Source organism: Scyliorhinus torazame, chromosome 1 (assembly GCF_047496885.1).
Source record: "Scyliorhinus torazame isolate Kashiwa2021f chromosome 1, sScyTor2.1, whole genome shotgun sequence".
NCBI lineage: Eukaryota > Metazoa > Chordata > Chondrichthyes > Carcharhiniformes > Scyliorhinidae > Scyliorhinus > Scyliorhinus torazame.
In genome coordinates this window covers 338,016,581-338,028,584 of record NC_092707.1, presented here as the reverse complement: position 1 = coordinate 338,028,584, position 12,004 = coordinate 338,016,581, and the positions used below count along the sequence as shown (strand labels likewise).

The following is a 12,004-nucleotide window of genomic DNA, read 5'->3' as shown; positions in this document are numbered from 1 at the left end:
AGGAAAAAGCCACAGACACAGTTTCACCTGTTGTCTACAGGGGAGGCAGTGAAACAGTTATGGCACTCGAGGAGGGTCTTTGATGAATATGGGGAGGACAGCCATCAGCCAGATGGCCTCCTGGGAGATTATTCAGGTTAGAGACGCGAGTGATAGTTTGGTTTCCACCCCAGATAACGTTAACGCTGCATTTGAGGCTTTTTACAAGAATCTCTGTCAGTCGGAACCCTCGTTGGGGGGCGGTGGACATGTCGGCATTTTTAGATGAGTTGGAGTTTCCAGTGTTGGGGGATGAGAGATGGGAAGAGTTAGAGGCCTTGTTAGGCCCTGAGGAGATTTTGATCAGTATTGGGTGAATGCAAATGGGTAAAAGGCCTGAGTCTGAAGTGTTTCCAGTGGAATTCTATAAGAAGTTTGCAGATCAGTTGGTCCTGTTGCTGGTAGATATGTTTAATGACTTTCTGTCCCAGGGGTCCCTGCCTGCTACACTTTTGCGGGTCTCTATTTCACTACTGTTGAAGAAGGATAAGGGGCGAAATTCTCCGGTATCGGCGGCGCGATGTCCGCCGACTGGCGCCCAAAACGGCGCAAATCAGTCGGGCATCGTGCCGCCCCAAAGGTGCAGAATGCTCCGCATCTTGGGGGGGCCGAGCCCCAACCTTAAGGGGCTAGGCCGGCGCCGGACGAATTTCCGCCCCGCCAGCTGGCGGAAAAAGCCTGAGGTGCCCCGCCAGCTGGCGCAGAAATTACATCTCCGGGCGGCGCATGCGCGGGGGTGTTTGCGGCCTCTGACGGCATTCCCGCGGATGCCCAGTGGAGGGAGTCTCTTCCGCCTCCGCCATGGTGGAGACCGTGGCGAAGGCGGAAGGGAAAGAGTGCCCCCACGGCACAGGCCCGCCCACGGATCGGTGGGCCCCGATCGCGGGCCAGGCCACCATGGGGGCACCCCCCCGGGGCCAGATCACCCCGCGCACCCGCCAGGACCCCGGAGCCCGCCCGCGCTGCCTTGTCCCGCCGGTAAGGTAGGTGGTTTAATCTACGCCGGCGGGACAGGCATTTTAGCGGCGGGACTTCGGCCCATCCGGGCCGGAGAATCACGGGGGGTGGCCCGCCAACCGGCGTGGCGCGATTCCCACCCCCGCTGAATATCCGGTGCCGGAGAATTCGGCAACTGGCGGGGGCGAGATTCACGCCAGCCCCCAGCGATTCTCTGACCCGGCGGGGGGTCGGAGAATCTCGCCCAAGGACCCAACTGAGTGTGGCTCATACTGGCCTACCTCACTATTAAATGTGGATGCCAAGATACTGGCTAAGTTGCTGGAAGTAAAGCTGGAGGTTGTGTCCACTTTAAGGATGTGGAGACAATTCAGGGAGCATTTTAAGCTCGGAGCTGTGTCAAAGTTGGCCCCTATCAGTGCCGATCACGTATTTGAGCTGTCGAGATTGAATGCCATGTTTGGGGTGTGGGAAAAGTAAGGACTTGAGAGATTCGGGAATTTGTTTGTAGAGGGACCGTTTGCCAGTTTGGAGGAATTGATGGCGAAGTTGAGCTTGTTGGCGACATATCACTCCGAACCTATGTGCACCACAGACAATAAACAAAATGAGTACCTGGCGGTTGTTCTCTGCGATAATACTGGCCCTGAAAAAGTACCTCATCCAGTGCGCCTACTAATTCCAATCTTCCTGCATCAAACATGTCCAAACATCTGAAAGACACATGATGAAAAAACATTTCCAACCTATATATAAGAGATATGGGGAGGTGGCTGAGCAGCGTCGATAGCGAACAAGTCTTCATCCTCATCGCCAGTTTTGTAAGGGGAAACAAAATAAGTCCACATCGAGTTGTAGAGAAAACAAAACTTATTTTATTTAATACTTTGACTATTAGGTACAGCTCCAGTAATTCCCTACTGGTTCATCTCTAGTTGGCGCCTGACTGGTTGACTCTATTTATACTAAGGCACATGGACAGTGTTAAGGGTCTCCCAGCCCCTTATCGGGGGAGCTCATATTCTGCAAGTTCCTTGGGATAGTGGATCATCCCTACCCCATGAGACGCAGGGTGAGGGTTAAAACACAATGCAAAATGTCCCAGTAAATGTAGGCATGGTTGTGCATTTAGAAAACACATACACAGGTACCAGAGCATTATGATTCTCTGTGTGCAAGACAACGCAGGATTGCAGTGAGAGTTAAGTTAAATTCAAGGTAACATCATAAAATGCAGAAACTACAAGAACATTTACTATGGCAACTTTCTGAGGCAAGAGCATTTCTTCTTCCCCTGCTCCCCACTTCAATGTACAGGAGATTACATTAACTCATTCTACCACCTCCATTCAGGCTTTACTGACACTGACCTTTAATTAATAGGAGTCCTTAACTTTATAGAGGACATCCAAAGCTCCTTCACTGAATGAAGCAGTTCTCACAGGGACCATGGCTCCTCAGTCACAAGAAAGTTTTAAGGATGACGAGCAGCCTTTTAACAGTTTGTTGATGTTGCGCCTGCCTTGGGGGAGGGAGTTGGGAAAGCTGATGATGTATCATAGTCACCTAAAACAAAAGACAGACCAGGAGACACGTGTAGAAGTATAGGTTGCAGTAACCTAAGGGAGTAGCAAGATGGCTAATTCAGAGCACAGTACCTCCTGAGCAGGCTGGTCCATTGTCTCTATGGGGTGTTTGGTTGTGGATTGACTTTTAAGAGAAAAAGCGATCAGAAGATATATTTGCAACCAATTGCACATAAAACACAGAATGATGAACCAACAAAGTGACATAAAGAAAAACAAAAACAAGATGAGGGGTGATTTCTTGATTTCTCACTTATGTCAGAAAAACAGCACCCAACTCCAGTGTGCTCCTATTCTGTCATGTTGTGTGCGCTAGAAATCAAAGTAGATTAATGCATGCCTCTTGGAATCAATGCTGAGCCAAGAGCCCTGTGCAAATAAGCTATTTTATTTAAGCATAATGTATTATTATATGATGTGCTTTATTATTAATGCAATGTGTAAACTTTGTAATGGCTCATTTCTTCATGTATTTTGTTGGTTATGTAGTATTGGATTGCAGGGGCATGGGAGGTTGATGAATGGTGGTTATGAAGGTGCTTCATAAGAACATAAGAAATAGGAGCACAGGAAGGCCATTCAGCCCCTCAGGCCTGCTCCACCGTTCAATAAGATTATGGCTGATCTGATTGTGGCCTTAACCCCACTTTCCTGCCTGCTCCCATAGCCTTGGACTCCCATGTACATCAAAAATCTGTCTAACTCAGCCTTAAATATATTCAACAACCCAGCCTCCACTGATTTCTGGGGCAGTGGCATGTCAGGTTTGTGGCATACCAGAACTCTGCCTCAGCCTGAGATCATTTCTGGTTAGGAAGGCCCATGGTCAACCTTCTTGCCCCACCAACTATTGAGGCCCTTATGTGACTAATTAATGACCTCTTACCACAGCCCCTGGTGTTACACAAGTGCCTGGTGGGCCCTTTGACATGTGGCATGCAAAAAAACCCACTCAGTGCCTGATCGAAAGACCCGACATCAGGAAGGGGGGTGGGGATGTGGAATGGTATGGGGAGATTCTGCCGATGCCCATCCACTGCACTTGCTGCCAGCCCCTCCAAACCCCCCTCTCAGCAACCCTCACTCCACGAAATACCCCCTCCCCACATTACATACCTGTGGCCTGTGTCACTCTACGATCCTGGGAGGTGTGGTGGCACTGATTAGTACAAAAACAGTCGGCCACTGATTAGCCAACAGCTCTCAATAGATGAGAATTTGTTGCCACTGCGGTCTTGTTTTTAGTGGAAGACCCGTTGCTGGCTTCACCACTGCTAGATTGGCTTGTGGTTCAGCGGGCCTTCCCAAAAAGAGGCAGCGTGGATTTCTCACTGACTCAGTAGGCAAAATCCCTGATACCACAACAAGATTGTGCCCAATGTTTTACGTTGATGACCGTTCAGTAGAACTGGGAAAGTTAGAGATGTAACACGTTTTAAGCAAGTGTAAAGGGACACGATGGAAAAAGAACAAAAGAGATAGGGTGGAAGACTGGAGTGATTAAATGACAAAAAAATTGGTGGTGCAAGGCCAAAGTGAGTCATAGGCCTCAGCGTGCCCCACCCGGTGATGCAACAAGGCCGGTAAATCTAGCAAGAGGCCTCTCACGGGATTTGCGTGCTCAGAATGACTTGCGAGATCTAACGAGATCCCACGAGACGTCGTGACATGGGTCTCGGCCAGCAACGGCGTCCAGATGTACATAATTGAATGAACAATTAAGCTCATTTAAACATCTTGCACCCGTGCTCCTAAAGCCCGGGAACGAATGACTGTGCCTGGGAGACCTCGCCATGGTGCCGTTTAGCACTGGTCCACACAAACACCGACTAGCTGTAATGGAACCTTGAGGAGGGTAGGGGGGGGGGGTCACTAGATGCCCCTGGGTGTTTGGAATCTGGGAAGAATGGTACCCTGGCACACCCGCTGACACTTTGGCATTGTCAGGGTTCCTGGGTGGCATTGCCAGTGTTCCTGGGTCGCAAAGCCCGGCTGGCAGGGGTGCTTCCAGGGTACCAGGCTGGCAGTGCCTAGATGATAGGTTGCCCATGCCTGGGATCGAGCCTGGGGGTGCCCTGCCCTTATGAATTGGGGCGAGGGGAGCTCATGGACTCCCTAACAGGTAAGTTGGGGTATTGGGGGGGGGGGGGTGCGGAGGCTGCAGTGGGGAGTCTGAGGGGTTCCAGAGATCGGGGCAACATTTAAAAATGGCGCCCTGATCTCCTCCTGCACTGACGAGAAATGAACTCAGGTCTAGGTGGGTCATTCCTCACTGAGGCCAAAAAAAAACCCAGAGTCACTAAAGGCACCAAGAAACACCTGCTAAATGTGCCCAAAGCAGGACCCTGTTTTTATCCCGTTAAATCGCGCATAAGTAAAGAAACAAAATGTGTGTCTAGATGAGGTGTGAATGGCAAGATATTAAAAGCTGACGTCCAAAAGCATAAACAAGCAGACTGCACTGTAGTATACTAAATTTAAAAGAAGTCCACATAAATCACTGTTTCAGCTGGAAGGAAAATTTAGGGCTTTGGACAGTGAGGAAGGAGGAGGTGAAAAGGCTGGTGTTGTATCTTCTGCAATTGCATGGAAAGGTACTGTGGAAAGGGATGGGGTATTGGGGGTGATTAAAGAATGGACCAGGAGGTCATGGAGGGAATGCTGAAAGAGGAGAGGAGGAGGAGGTATGCTTTCTGGTGGCATTACATTAGAGGTGGCAGAAATGGTGGAGGATGATTTGTCAAATATTGTGGCTGATCGGGTTGAAGGTGAAAGCAAGCGGAACACCAACAGAGTCTTGGGAAGGAGGACAAGGGGTGAGAAGTATGTGAACTGAGACTAACAGGTTCGAGGGTACTGTCAACCAAAGTGTGGTTGAAGAAAAAAGATATCAGAAGTACTTTTATGTAAGATTTCATCATCCGAATAGATGCAATGGAGATGGAGAAACTGGAGAATGGAATGCAGGAAGGAAGGTGTGAGGATGCATAGTCAAGGCAGCTGTGGGAGATAGTAACCCGGAAATGGAGGTACAGAAGCTGAGAACGGGAAGGGAAGAGTTGGAAATGGACCATGTGAAGGTAAGGAGAGGGTGAAAATTGCGAACAAAGTTGATAAAATCTTCCAGTTCAGGGTGAGAACAGGAAACTGCATCGATACCATCATCAATGTACTGGGAAAAGAAATGAGGGAGCGAATCTGAGTTGGACTTAACAAATTATATTTCAACATATCATGTTTGGACTTTCACTCTCAGTTTGCAGCCAGGCCAAACTTGTCCAAAATGGAAACAAATGCAGAAATTATCCAATTGGGTCAGTGCTGGTTCTAAATCTGATTTGGTACTGATCCATAATACCTCATTTATGCTGAGACCTAGTCTTGTAATCCATGGGCAGATTAGTGGATCTGTTTGTATGTTGTCCAATTCCACTATATGCTTATAATAAGCCTCTTTAAAAAGATGCCTACACTTTAACACTGTCACTGTAATATTCAGCATGTGGATACATGGCATAATTATTAATAAATAAATTCAGTGGAGTGAAACGCTAGTGGGTGGTCATGGAAGGATGAAGCAATGAGTGATCTTGCCAAAGTGGAGAAGGAAGAATGCATTGCACTGTGTGTAAATTCAGGTCACGAATTCCCTGCAACTTTACACCACCAATGCATCCGCATCAATTCAAACTGACTCTACCGTAAGACCAAAGCCTGAGGTGTACTTATGCCAGTGTTGATTTAGAATTTAGTGGCAAATGGAGATTTGAGTTCAGTCCAAATCTCACTGCTTTTAATGAAAATAATATTGGTATTAGTATAATAATCAGCCCAGCGACTGAAGGTGATGTAATTGTCAGGCTGACAATGGAGGTTAGTAAAGGTGCAACAATCCAATTGTTTTCATGTGCACGCACACTGTTTCGTTGTTGTAAATGTTAAACAGCAAAATAATAATATGAAGAGCAGAAGATGAACAGATTCCTAAAAAGAAATCACAGGCAAATAGTATAGATGCATTTTAGCGGTGTGGGCTGATGGATGGGGTGGAGCTTGATAAACAGATGAGGGACAGGGGAATAGAAGGTAACACTGATCCTGTTAGATGAGAAAGGATGGGAGTATGGTTCAACGGAACCTAAGCATCGGCTCAGATTGATTGGACTGAATGGCCTGTTTCTGTTCTGTAAATACATGTAATTCTACATAGGTGTACAGTAGTGTGAAGTAAAACATGTAATTCGAAACAATGAAAAAAAACAAAGCAATGCTTCGAAAAGCAGTACACAGTGAGATTATACTACAGACAGCACACTGAAACACAACTCCAAAACACAATACTGGGAAAAACAATCAAAGGAATGCAACCCCTTTAAGAGCAGCATAGCACTGTGGTCATGTCACAGGCAGCATGGCCAGGGAAATAATTGTGTTGTTCCTCATGGTCATTCACCTCAGATGAGAACATCTGCACAGATTTAAGGAATCTCCCATAGAGCTCATGGGATTCACCAGATGTTGAATCTCTAATCACACTCTTGCAGTTAGGGAGTGGCACTCGGTAGAAGATGGAATTCTTCCACAGGAAGGGAGAGGACAACTAACAAGATTTTTGCTAAATTACTGAATGATTTGTCCCCCCCCCCCAAAAAAAAAAATACCTAAAAGGATGAAGAGAATAATTAACATGCTAAACATGCATGTGACAGAGAAAGACGTTAAGACACCATCTCAAATGTGAAGTATTGTGGGACAAGCAAGTCTTTTAAATTGGCGTGTATGACAAGCTGTTTGTTAATGGCATGTATGACAACTCACTGGTACCGTGTTTCTTTCTTGGTTCTAATCATTCACTTATTCTTGGATTTAGCCCATCACATAATTTCTTCAAAATTTAAAAGGAACATCTGCCTCCGGAAAAAGGGTAAGTTTAGCCACATCCATAGACAGAGGGGGGAACAATCATGTTTCATATGACACATCATTCATTTAGTTTCAATAAGTTGGAGAAATATATAGTCTTGCATAATTTGGTGGAAAATGCTTGTGGAACTTTTCCCTCCCTCCTCAAATGCCTGGATCTCTGCTTAGCACCTTCCTTAAACTCTAAGGAAGAGATTTGGAATTAATTATGTGCTGAAGCACACGACTGAGCTCTTCAGTGTCTGTGCAAGTGAAATAAAAGATAGGACAAAGAGCTTGCATTTCTATAGTGCTCGCCACAACCTCAGGATGTCTTAAACACCTTACAGCTGAATAAGAACTTTTGAAGTTCAGGCACACTTGTATTGCAGGAAACTACTCAGCAAAAACTCACATTCCTGGGATGCATAGAATGTACAGCATAAGGGAAAAGAAGACTAAACATAAGGGGTAGGTCAGAAAATACTAGAGATATGGCTATCAACTGAGCTTTCATTGTTAACTCAGATTGAAACTATTGTGCCTGTGTTTATACAATGTTGTGAAGGTCAGAGCTGATCCAAACCAATATCTGTGCAATGTACTATATTACAACAAAATAAAGCATATTGAATTGGTGCTCATCTATACAAAGTTTACTAAATATACCCTGCACACATTTTGTGCGACTATGCTCAGTCAATACGCACGAAACAGATTATTTCTCCTAATTTTTGTATTTATGTAACAATTCACATAGCGATTGAAGGCAATCTAGAAGGAATTGCATTTTATGGAGTTACAAACTAATACCGTAATAACAGCGCTTTTAAAAATTCAGAAAAAAACATTGTAGTATTCTCAGCGCACCAGTAAAACCTTCGTGCTGCCAAAGCACACTAGTTGGGATTAAGAGCTTGAGAACAACTGTATCCTTCTTGAAAAGGCCTTGATCCATTTACCGCTGTCTTCTTTCTCTGACCAGCTGATCAACACTTTCCATCACTTCACACTTATCTCTTCATCGTGACAGCAGGAGATGAGTTCTGACAAGGTAATGGAAAATAGGGTTCCACAAGCCTTGGCAGGGACAGAAGTATCTTAGCTGTCTCAACAGGATTGTTCTTTTCAAATGTCACTATTCTCAAACCTCTGAAATCCCTTGCAGCATGCCAGAATTGGATTAAGGGGGATTGCTTGCTAAAAGGCCCGTTTTGTATCTTTCACCAAATTTGGTTGTGTGACAATGCTGCCGTAGAGCCCAACTGAAGCAAAACTTGCAGCTACTTGGAGTACTTTGTTTAACGCTACAGTAGGTTTGGCAGCTGCATGCTCAAAAATGAATGAACGAGATGTACATTTTAAAGAAGTATGTTGCAGCTTTCACCTCGAAATTAATCGTTTTGAGAACCAAGTTACCTTTTCATCCATTAAGATGAATACTTTTTTTCATTTTCACTCTACAAAGACTCATTTTTTGTAAATATTACACAATCAAAAAGAACCAAACAAAAGATAATATATTCTGAGGAAGATAAGTTATCATAATCTTATGTTATAAAAATTATAATTTTATTCAGTATAGTTACAGAAATATGGTCAGCTAAAATATTTTGTGAAACACTGCCAGGTTTTTAAATGGAAAAATGAGTCTGATCACTTGGACTCTTCTTCGGGAAGTTAACAAGAAGTAAACATAGCGCTCAAAAGTAATTAAATAATTTAGTCTCCTTCTCCCTGCTGAGATACAGTTCTGTAGGGGCCAGTGGTGCCTCGTTAATTTGCAAAAGCAATCTCTTCATGTGTGGACCTAGAATAGAGGCAGGCTGATTAACTATGGAGGGCATCACAACTGAATCCAATCCTGCCCTCACTCGATAGGCACACACTTTTCCAGCATAAACCATTAGACAAATTATAAGCGGAACCTCCGAGCAGTTTATTTCTATCTATCCGAGGGCAAGGAAACGAACTGCAGTACCCTAACTTCTGCCCACCCAAATGGAGAATGAAGTGAGGATTAAACTCAGATTCCATCAGTACTGTATCTGGCAGTGCATCTATCAATTTCTGGCATTTGTTTTCCTAAGCTCGCTGGCTTTTGGTGGTGTGTTGAGATGATTTGTGTTGGCCTAGGGTGGAAGGACATGGTTTTGGCCATATATCTCACCACACTGTGAGTTCTTGATCTAAGCTGCATCATTAGCGGGAGACGATGTGCACTGCCAGACACTTTTAAAGAAGATGGAAGAGTAAGTTGCAGGGTTAGCCAACCTGGACAGCTTTCATATGCCTTCTAGCAGTCAGTTGTAAAGCAGCACATTGCTGAAATCTTGGCATACGTCTCCTTTTCACCCTCTCAGGGATGTGATGTGAGGAAGTAATAGAAGAAAAATAAATGAAAATTTACCAAACTGATTCTGCAAATGATGGAGCAAATGTACTGGCACCATGTAGGCCACAGAGATAAACAGAAAGCCTTGAATGCTGGAGATCTGAAATATTACTGCAAATATACTGCAACAATAACTAAAGAACATCTTTAATTAACATAGTAAACATCAAAGGTGCATTGTCAAACAATTTGTGACACTGAACTATGTAAGAAGACATTAGAATAGGTGATCAAAATCTTGGTCAATGAAATAGATTTGAAAGAGAAGAGAGAGGTAGACAGGTCGAATGGTTTAGGGAGGGAATCCCAGAGCTTAGTCCTTGAAGTCAAGGCAGTCGTAAGGTCACAAGATCACAAGGAATAGGAGGAGGCCATTCGGCCCATTGAGCCTGCTCCACTATTCGATAAGATCATGGCTGAGATTGCGGCCTTAGCTTAATTTTCCTACCTGTCCCCTACGACTCCTAACTCTTAACTCCCTTGTCGATTAAAACTCGGTCTAACTCTGCCTTGAATATATACAATAACCCAACCTCCAAAGCTCTCCGTGGAAGAGAAATCAAAAGAATAATGATCCTCTGAGAGAAGAAATTCCTCCTCATCTAATATTAAATGGCAGGCCCCTTTATTTTTCAACTGTGCCTGGTTCTAAATTTCCACACAAAATGAAACATCCTCCCAACATCTACCCGGTCAAGCCTCCTCAAAATCTTTTAAGTTTCAATAAGATTACCTTTCATACTTCTAAACTCCAATGAGCAAAGATCTAACCTGCTCAATCTTTCCTCATAAGACAACCCCTTCTTCTCAGGGGTCAACCTAAGTGAACCTCCTCTGAGCTGTTCCCAAGGCAAGTATGTCCTTCCTTGAGTATAGAGACAAAGGTACACAATATTCCAGGTGCTGTCTCACCAATTTCCTGTACAGCTATAGTAGACTTCCTTATTTATATACTCCACCCCCATGCACTAAAGACCCATATTCCATTTGTCTTCTTAATTACTTGCTGTACCTGCATGCTAGCCTTTTGTGATTTATGTACAAGAACACTCAGGTCCTTTTATACAGCAGCATTCTGTGGTCTCTCTCAATTTAAATAATACTCAGCTTTTCTATTTCTCCTGCCAATGTGGACAATCTCACATTTTTTAATATAAATTTAGAGTACCCAATTATTATTTTTTTCCAATTAAGGGGCAATTTAATGTGGCCATTCCACCTAACCCTCAAATCTTTTGGGTTGTGGGGGTGAAACCCACGCAGGTACGGGGAGAATGTGCAAACTCCGCACGGACAGTGACCCAGGGCCGGGTTTCGAATCCGGATCCTCAGCGCCGTAGTCCCAGTGTTATCCACTGCGCCACCGTGCTGCTCACAATCTCACATTTTTTTATATTATGCTCCATCTGCCAAAGTTTTGCTCACTCGCTGTTATGTTCGTCTACATGATGTAAACGTAACAACAACAGGATTGGGAAAAAGATAATGTGGGTTCTTTATTGGAAGATAATATATACATGCAATGTTAACTAGGAGGCTATGTTTGACTCCTACATTTGCTGCAATATTCTGAGTACAGATTCATGGGGCTACAACAGCACAAAATGTCCCATTGGTTGTGATCCACAGCAGTTAAGTTGGATGAAGGGACCTGAACAGGGTGTCACATCATCCCTTTTTTTTCTAAAATAGAGGTCTACCCTTAGACTATCAAATTATTTACGTAACAGCAAAAGAAAATAACATTGTTTCTGAATATATCCTTAAGCAAAGAAATAGATTTACAAGTATCTGAAATATATTCTTATCCATCCAGACTTAATTACGGGACCTTTGCTAGAGGCTGCTGTACAGTTTCAGAATGCTGGTTAGGGGTGCAGTGTTTGTGTTGCGTCTTAGATGTGTTCTGTCCTGGTTGAGGTATCATTCTGATTTGGCATCAGTTTTGGTGCACTGTCATGCCATTTGGTATTCATACTTGATACGATCTTGGTTTTTGGCATATGATGACAATTTCTGCTGAATTCCATGTGCCATCAATTGGATGTGGTACTCAGATTTTTTATACAGCATTCAGCTTACCCGTATGCCTGTCATGGGCATCTTACATCCTCATTTTTGATTA

General features: G+C 44.2%; 1 long non-coding RNA gene across 3 annotated transcripts in view; it reads right to left on the bottom strand.

Annotated features, from left to right (window-relative positions):
• LOC140396317 (uncharacterized) overlaps positions 1–12,004 on the bottom strand; it is a 399,195-nt gene that overhangs the window by 28,003 nt on the left and 359,188 nt on the right. For all 3 annotated transcript variants that reach the window (XR_011936636.1, XR_011936558.1, XR_011936657.1), the window contains exon 3: positions 1,612–1,709. This is a non-coding gene — a long non-coding RNA (uncharacterized lncRNA). The remainder of the gene's footprint in view (positions 1–1,611; positions 1,710–12,004) is intronic.